Raw genomic sequence first — 9,741 nt, 5'->3', positions numbered from 1 at the left:
CCGTGGCCCAACATTTTAACGCCCCCTCCCACTCTGCCGAGGACATGGAGGTCCTGGGCCTCCTTCACCGTCGATCCCTCACCCACCAGACGCCTGGAGGAAGAACGCCTCATCTTCCGCCTCGGAACACTTCAACCCCAGGGCATCAATGTGGACTTCAACAGCTTCCTCATTTCCCCTTCCCCCACCTCACCCTAGTTTCAAACTTCCAGCTCAGTAACTGTCCCCTTGACTTGCCCGGACTTGTCCGACCTGCCTATCTTCTTTTCCACCTATCCACTCCACCCTCTCCTCCTTGACCTATCACCATCATCCCCTCCCCCACTCACCCATTGTACTCTATGCTACTTTCTCCCCACCCCCACCCTCCTCTAGCTTATCTCTCCACGCTTCAGGCTCACTGCCTTTATTCCTGATGAAGGGCTTTTGCCCGAAACGTCGATTTCGAAGCTACTTGGATGCTGCCTGAACTGCTGTTCTCTTCCAGCACCACTAATTCTGACTGTGGGACAACTTCCCTGGAGCAAATTCGTTGTTAAGTCCATTTGAACAACTGCCAGAGATTGCATCTGAACAGGGTGCCCCGGAACAGTGTGTGTTCTGACCATAAGTTGAGTTTTTCTTCAAGCCCCTCACTGTGCCTGTCAATTAAAGACAAGTGCAATTGAAGATTTTGCACACAGTAAACGGACAAAGTCTCTGCGCTCAGTTCCGAGTCTATCAAACGAAACAGAAATCAACATCAATGTTACAAACTCTAACAGCAACATTGCCCAGTTAGGGGAGATTGAGAGCAACGGATCTGTAATTTATAGAATAGAATCCCTACAGTGTGTAAATAGGCCCTTCGGCCCAACAAGTCCACACTGATCCTCCAAAGCGTACCCCCACCCAGACCCATTCCCCTACCTTACTATCCTACATTTACTCCTGACTAATGCACCTAACCTACACATCCCTGAGCACGAGGGGCACAACCAATTCACCCGAACCTCGCACACTTTTGGAAGATCAAAGAATGGGTTTGGGCCGTTTTCCCCGGAGCGTCGGAGGCTGAGGGGGGACTTTATAGAGGTTTACAAAGTCATGAGGGGATTAGATAGGATAAATAGACAAGGTCATTTCCCTGAGGTGGGGTCTTATAGGGTACTCCCGTCACGTTAGCGAGCCGTTCATGAAAGAAATGGCTGAGAACATAAACGCACTCCTGAGGCGATGCTTCTGTCTTTCGATCGTGAGACTGAGCTCCCGGAAACTGACAAATGCTCTGGTAATCGTTGAAGCTGTTCGGGACCTCGTTTACTGCCGGGATTTCTGACTTATATGCTGCTAGGTTCTTCACCAGTTGCACCTGCAGTTTGCAGACTGCAAAGACTAGTTTGTTCGTGAAAATTACAGACTCGTGAAAATGACAGGCTTAAACAAATTCTCCGGTCGAACCCAGCGTTAGATCAGCATGGCCTCCCTTGTTTCAAGTCAAATCGATTATCCGAATAGTCGATTATCCGAACGAAACAGTGCCCACCCAATCTCGGTCGGATAATCGAGGTTCCTTTGGAAAGAAGAAGGGTTTTGGAGGGGGGTATGGGCCAAATGCTGGCAAGTGCGATAAGGTAAGATTGGGATGTCTGGTTGACACAGACAAATTGGACCAAGGGCTCTGTTTCTGTGCTGTATGACTCGATAAGTGTTGGTGAGTGAGTGTAGTATATATTTTGTCGATGATATACTATGCTGCGACCAGCCGTCATTGGTGAAGCAAGTGTATGTTGAAGATGTTGGGCGATCCAAAGGGCTGTTTTGTCTCAGCTGGTAGCAAGCTGCTTTAGTGTTATTGAAGCTGCAATCTTCCACGTTAAGTGAAGAGTTTTGCATAATACATTTGACTCATATCTTGTGGACAGAAGTTTTGGAGCCAAGCGGCTACTTGCTTGCTTGTAGCTACTGTATTTACGTGGTGACTCCTATTCACATTCAAAAGAGGGAGTTTGTCAAAACCTCAGCGCTTTTGGACAGTCGAGAAAATGTAACCTACTCTTGGGAAATAAGGCAGGGCAGGTGATTGAGGTGTCAGTGGGGGAGCACTTTGGGGCCAGCGAGCATAATTCCATTAGATTTAAAATAGCGTTGGAAAAGGATAGGCCAGATTCAAAAGTTGAAGTTTTAAATTGGAGAAAGGCTAATTTTGATGGTATTAGGCAAGAACTTTCAAAACCTGATTGGGGACAGATGTTCGCAGGTAAAGGGACGGCTGGAAAATGGGAAGCCTTCCGAAATGAGATATCGAGAGTCCAGAGAAAATATATTCCTGTCAGGGTGAAAGGAAAGGCTGGTAGGTATAGGGAATGCTGGATGACTAAAGAAATTGAGGGTTTGGGCGGCACGGTGGCTCAGTGGTTAGCACTGCTGCCTCACAGCACCAAGGTCCTGGGTTCGATTCCCGACTGACTGCGTGGAGTTTGCACATCTCCCCTGTCTGCGTGGGTTTCCTCCAGGTGCTCCGGTTTCCTCCCACAATCCAAAGATGTGCAGGTCAGGGTGAATTGGCCACACAAAATTGCCCATAATGTTAGGTGCGTTAGTCAGGGGTAAATATTGGGTAGGGAAGTGGTCTGGGTGGGTTTCTCTTCGGAGGGGGAGGTGTGCACTTGTTGGGCCGAAGGGCCTGTTTCCACACTGTAGAGAATCTCATCTAATCTAAAAAAAACGAAGTGTATGTCAGGAACAGACAGGATAGATTGAGTGAACCTTGAGAGGATTATAAAGGCAGAGGAGGGCAAAAAGGGGACATGAGGTAGCTATGGCAACTAGAGTATGCAGAATCGAAAGTGTTTTTCCAAATAAGTTAAGGACAAAAGAGTAACTAGGGAGAGAATAGCGCCCCTCAAAGATCAGCAACATTATAAAATCATGAGGGGCATGGATAGGATAAACAGACAAAGTCTTTTCCCTGAGGTCGGGGAGTCCAGAAATAGAGGGCAAAGGTTTAGGGTGAGGGGGGAAAGATATACAAGGGACCTAAGGGGCAACTTTCTCACGCAGAGGGTGGTGCATGTATGGAATGAGCTGCCAGAGGAAGTGGTGGAGGCTGGTACAATTGCAACATTTCTAAGGCATCTGGATGGGTATATGAATAGGAAGGGTTTGGAGGGATATGGGGCCGTGTGCTGGCAGGTGGGACTATATTGGGTTGGGATATCTGGTCGGCATGGACGGGTTGGATCGAAGGGTCTGTACATCTCTATGACTCTCATACCTCCCACCTTCAATACATTATCTGGGCCAACATGGCACCTATTGTTAAAGTTCACTTTGAGGATGTAATTTAAAAAAACAAGTTGTGGGATTTACGTATGAAGGAGCTGAAACCAACATGGTCAATCTCAAAGATGAGCGACTGAGCAAACGATCCGCATGAAGGGCTTATGCCCGAAACGTCGATTCTCCTGCTCCTCAGATGCTGCCTGACCCGCTGTGCTTTTTCAGCACCACATTCTTGACCCTATATCTCTTACCCTTCAATTTAATGATGACTTGAAACATTATTCGATTCCCTCAGCTAAACCGTTGGCGTATTGTGAATTGCTGGGGCCCACTTGTCACCACCTCCGATCCAAAAAAGACCCATTTATTCCTGCTGTTTCCTGCCTGGGAAACAGACAATCCTTCCAGGTGAAGCGTTCATCTGCCTGGACTTCATTCAACCCAGTCTACTGTATTTGCTGTTCGTCGTGTGGTCTCCTCTACGTTGGGGAGGTGAAACGCAGACTGGGTGACCGCTTTAACAAAATACCCGATCTTCTGTCTGTGAAAGTGACCCAGAGGGTCCCCAGGGGCCTCCCATTTCAACACACATCGAATGTAGAATATTCCAGCGCAGGGCAGGCCCTTCGGCCCTCGATGTTGTGCTGACCTGTGAAACCAAGCTGAAGCCCATCTAACCTGCACTATTCCATTTTCATTCATATGTTTATCCAATCATTTGGAGATGCCGATGTTGGACTGGGGGGTACAAAGTTAAAAATCACACAACACCAAGTTATAGTCCAACACGTTTAATTGGAAGCACTAGCTTTCGGAGTGCTGCTCCTTCATCAGGTGGTAGTGCTCCGAAATCGAGTGTGCTTCCAATTCAACCTGTTGGACTATAACCTGGTGTTGTGTGATTTTTAACTATGTCTACCCAATGACCATTTAAGTGCTGTTAAAGTTGGCGAGTCTACTGCTGTTGCAAGCAGGGCGTTCCCCGCCCTGAGTATTCTCTCAGTGAAGAAACTACCTCTGACATCTGTCCTAGGTCTGTCACCCCAGGAGAAAGCGAGGACTGCAGATGCTGGGGATCAGGGTCGAGAGAGTGTGGTACTGGAAAAGCACAGCAGGTCAGGCAGCATCTGAGGAGCAGGAGAGTCAACCGGAATGAAGGGCTTTTGCCCGAAACGTCGACTCTCCTGCTCCTTGCTGCCTGACCTGCTGTGTTTCTCCAGCACCACACTCTCGACCCTATATCTATCACCCCTCAGTTTAAAGCTATGTCCCCTTGTGCTAGCCAACACCATCCGAGGAAAAAGGCTCTCACTGTCCACCCTATCTAACCCTCTGATTATCTTATATGTCTCGATTAAGTCACCTCTCAACCTTCTTCTCTCTAACGAAAACAGCCTCAAGTCCCTCAGCCTTTCCTTGTAAGACCTTCCCTCCCCACTAGCCAACATCCTGGTAAGCCTCCTCTGCACCCTTTGCAAAGCTTCCACATCCTCCCTATAATGCAGTGACCAGAACTGTCCACCTCTGCATTCTCACTACAACAGTTTGCTTGCAGTCTTGCTGCTGCAGTGTTCCAATGAGTCTCAACACCCGCTCAAAGAACAGTACCTGCTTGACGATCCTCCAATCTCTGGCAATCAATACTGACGCGTCTGATTCCACCTCCCCTGTTATTTACCCAACCCCAGACCCAGTCTTGGTATGGGTCACTTGAAGCACACCGAACACATTCTGAAGCCATTCCATGATTTGGAGATGCTGGTGTTGGACTGGGGTGGACAAAGTTAAAAATCACACTACACCAGGTTAGAGTCCAACAGGTTTAATCGGAAGCACTAACTTTTGGAGCACTGCTCTTTCATCAGGTGGAATATGAGACCGCAAGACCCAGAATTTATAGCAAAAGTTTGCAGTGTGATGTAACTGCAATTATATATTGAAAAAGACCTGGATTGTTTGTTCAGTCTCTCATCTTTTAGAATGACCACGTTGGTTTCATATATCAATCACAGAGCTTTTTTTTCAACTTACATTCTCAAGCGAACTTTAACAAGAGGTGCCATGTCTGCCCAGATAATGCATTGAAGGTGTGAGCTGTCCTGGCAGAGGCTGTCTGTGCCCCAATGTTCAAACTGATCCTATTTTTAAGAAAGGGACTTACAGAATCTTACATGGATTTGTGCGGTTTTTGAGCAAAATAAAATATAATTCTGCAAGTTCAAGTTCACCCCACAAACTTATATGCGTGTGTGTGTTTGTGCGCGCGTGCATGTGTGGGGGTGGATATGAGTGTCTGTGAGAGAGTGTGTGTATGTGTGTGGGTGTGAGTGTAAAGGGGTATAAGTCTGTGAGAGGGTGTGTGTGTGTGTGTGTGTGAGAGAGAGAGACAGTGTATGGTGTAGTGGGGTCACCTGTAGTGTGACATGAACCCAAGGTCCCAGTTGAGGCCATCCCCATGGCTATCAAACTTGGCTATCAGCCTCTGCTTGGCCACTTTGTATCGTTGCCTGTCCCGAAGGATGGTCACCTGATGGCCCGAGGCCGAATGTCCCAAACGGCTGAAGTGATCTCCGACTGGGAGGGAACACTCCTGTCTGGTGGTTGTTGTGCGGTGCCCATTCATCCGTTGCCATAGCCTCTGCTCGGTCTCGCCAATGTACCATGCCCCAGGGCGTCCTTGCCTGCAGCGTGTTTATCACGTTGCATGGTTTGCTTTCAGCACAGATCACCTGTTCTCCGCTTCCCTCACCTCTCACTGTCTCACATTCAGCTTCTCTCCTGACCATGGTGTGCCATGCATAATCTCCTCATTGACCTAACCCTTTTATACCTCTCTCTCTGGGCTCCATCCACCATCTACCTAAATTTACTAAGATGACGGCAGAGGGGGACCCCTGATCTGGAGCTTGTCCGCTCCACCTGCCTTTTTTGCCTTCCTCTTTTGACTTATTTTCCTTTATCGTTTTACCTTCCGTCCTCAGGCAGCATTGGCGAGGCCTGGTGTGACTCCCAGCCCCAGCGTGGACTCAGACTCCTGGCCTCGAGGTGAAGGCTGGGTTGGAAGGTCTGTTATTCTGAACCCTTTTCGCATCTATTGCTGCATTTTAAAGTTTCTTTATTTTTTGGTCTTTTTTTCCCTCAGAATTTGTACTTAAGCATCTGTACCTGGGTACCCTGGGAGCTAAGCTGGCACCGTAAGTGGCAACATTTCAGTGTACTCATGTGAGTAGGTGACAAGGAAGCTAGTTCTATTCTATCCCTCACCTCTTCCACCCTGCGCCCCCCCCGCCCCCAAAATCAGGTCTTCAGCATAAATATCAATTTTTTTCCCCTAGCTGCAGTCAGTTCTGATGAAGAGCCAATAGGCTTGAAAAGTTAACTCTGCTTTCACCCTTTCTCATGCACGCTCAGACACATATGTCTTGGGGTCTTTGCAGAATTATATTTGCAGGTACATTCTACTTTGCTCAAAAAATGCACAATCTGCAAGCAGTCAATCCGTGGAATATTTTGCAAGTCCCACTTTGGAAATAGAACCAGTCTGACTCAAGATTGGAATTGGGATACAGACAGACTCTAACCTCACACCTTTAATGCATTGTCTGAGCTAAGATGTCACTTTTAGATATATAAGCCCTTAAGTGATCTCGAGAATGTGACTTGAAAGAAGTTCTTTACAAATTAATGAACAGAAACCTGTATCCATTCTCAAAGATGAAAGACTTAACGACAATATAGGTTTGCTCAATGTACCATATCAGTTTCATGACACTGTAAACTTTTGCTGTAAATTCCATGACTTATGGTCCTGGTCCACAACTACCTGATGTGCTCCGAAAGCTAGTACTTCCAAATAAACCCGTTGGATTATAACCTAGTGTTGTGTGATTTTTAACTAACTCTGTGCAGCAATCCACTGAGTCCCCCGACCCTGCTGTATCCCCATATTCTAGATTCGAGTGGTGCTGGAAAAGCACAGCAGGTCAGGCAGCATCTGAGGAGCAGGAAGATCGACGTTTCGGCCAAAAGCCCTTCATCAGGAAACAGTGCACACACAATTTCAGTTTGATATCGTGGATTGTCCGCCCCAGTCCAACCCTGGCATTTCCATATCATGCCCAGGGATGGGGACAGGACTGCTGAGCTTGGCCCAACAATTTCTGCCGCCTTGTCCTGGATGTGGGAGATAGGTAAATTAATGTTACTTCTGCAATTCCATTTTACAAAGTAAAATGAACTCACGCCAGTGTGTAATTGTTTTTAGCCACGAGCTGAGTCAACAAGAATGGAAACGATGTGGAGGAAATATATAATTGTTTTTGTATTAGCTAAAACTGTATGTCAGAATGAGATGTGACTGCAAAACAATGGTAGATATTACGGGCAAGTAGATAAGATGTTGTGAGGGGATGAAGTTAAGCTAGATACGCCTGTACAAACAGTAGGTATAAACATCTGCTTCCCACTTTTACAGAGACAGAGGAACAAACCCCAATTAAAAGGGTCATAGGGATCAGAACATCCTCGGGAAAGGCACAGATGATGGGGGTAGATGATGATGAAGAAAGAATATGCCTAACAATGACCCACAGTGGGATGAGGTCAAACGGCCTTGTGAGGCCAGAAATAAGCATTTTGTCACAGACAAGGCCGGATAAGGCAAGAGATAAACAGGGGTAATGGGGGCCGGTCCTAGGGAAGTGGACGATGTAAGCAGGGGAGGAGCAATGTAAAACAAAAGAAATCAAATTATATAAATGTTGTGTATGAATTGAATTTGGTGTGTATGTCCTCTGCCTTGTAGACAGTGGACATCACACCCACTTGCAAGTGTAAAATAAATGACACTACTGATTCAGATCTTGTCTCGGACTGAAATTATGAAGTGAGTGGGCTTTGTTTCTCACATGGAAATCATAAGGTAATCAGACTTAGGCCCATGACTTGGAGGAGCCGGTGTTAGACTGGGGTGCACAAAGTTACAAATCACACAACACCGGGTTATAGTCCAACAGGTTTATTTGGAAGCACTAGCTTTCAGAGCGTCGTTCCTTCATCAGGTGGTTGTGGAGGTGAAGATCCTGCTCACAGAATTTATATTCTGGATTAGAGTGGTGCTGGAAAAGTACAGCAGTTCAGGCAGCATCCGAGGAGCAGGAAAATCGACGTTCCTGCTCCTCTGATGCTGCCTGAACTGCTGTGCTTTTCCAGCACCACTCTAATCCAGAATCTGGTTTCCAGCATCTGCAGTCATTGTTTTTACCTCACAGAATTTATAGCCAAAGGAGTCAGGCAGATGTGATACAGTAAACAACCTTAGATTAAAACTTTCATCTTTTATAATGGGATATGCTGTTCTTTGATATGCAAAGCCCAGGGACTCCTTTGAAATTGCAATCTCAAGGTAGCTCAGCTTTTTTAAACCAGAATTAGGAGCAGGATGAGTTCCGAAATTGATAAAGCAGACGCCACCCTCTGTATTTCTCGGAGGAGAGGAATTAAAAGTGTTTCAGTGAGGGTGAAGTGAAAAAAAAAGGCAGGATTTTTGCAGAACACCCCTCCTTCCACTCCAGCAGCTGAAAGCCACTGCAGGCTCACTGTCTGCTCGGAGGATGCATAATACAACAGTCGGGCTTCATGTGTGTCTCTTGTTGGTTGCAGGAGGCACCAGCAGGCGTTTGGAGAGGGGGAGGGGCACCCAGGTCTTGGGCCGGCAGCCGGTTGTCCTGGTAACCTTTGTGCCCGGTGGTGTGTAACAATGTCTGGGGACATAATTTGGAGATGCCAATCAACAGACAGGAGTGTTCCCTCCCAGTTGGGGAACACTTCAGTGGTCCAGGACATTTGACCTCAGACCTTCGCGTGACCATCCTCCAAGGTGGACTTTGGGACAGGCAGCAGCGAAAAGTGGCCGAGCAGAGGCTGATAGCTAAGTTCGGTACCCATAGGGAGGGCCTCAACCGGGACCTTGGGTTCATGTCACATTACAGGTGATCACCATTGCACTATACACACACACAGGAACTCCTATACACACATACACACGGACACACACATACACAGATGCACGCACAGACACCCACACACACCCTTACAGGCACATTCACTCCCACACTCACACATGCACCCCCTCATAGACTTAAGACACTCTGCACTCACTACACACACACACACACACTTTCTCACACTCACAACCCCCACCCCAGACAGACAGACAGACAGACACACATACACACACACACACACACACACACAGACAAAGACCCACATGCACACACATATTTTGTGGGGTGAATTTATACTTGCAGGGTGACATTGTACTTTGCTCAAAAACTGCATGGAATTCATGTAAAACTCCGTTATCTCACTTTTTAGATTAGAATCAATCGAAACATCATGGCATAGACAGAAAACACAAGGGGGATAACACCTTCAACATATTGGTAAATACAATGACTGCAGATGCTGGAAACCAGA

The sequence above is a fragment of the Chiloscyllium punctatum genome, chromosome 36, assembly GCF_047496795.1.
Source record: "Chiloscyllium punctatum isolate Juve2018m chromosome 36, sChiPun1.3, whole genome shotgun sequence".
Taxonomy (NCBI): domain Eukaryota; kingdom Metazoa; phylum Chordata; class Chondrichthyes; order Orectolobiformes; family Hemiscylliidae; genus Chiloscyllium; species Chiloscyllium punctatum.
Note: the sequence above shows the minus strand (reverse complement) of the source record.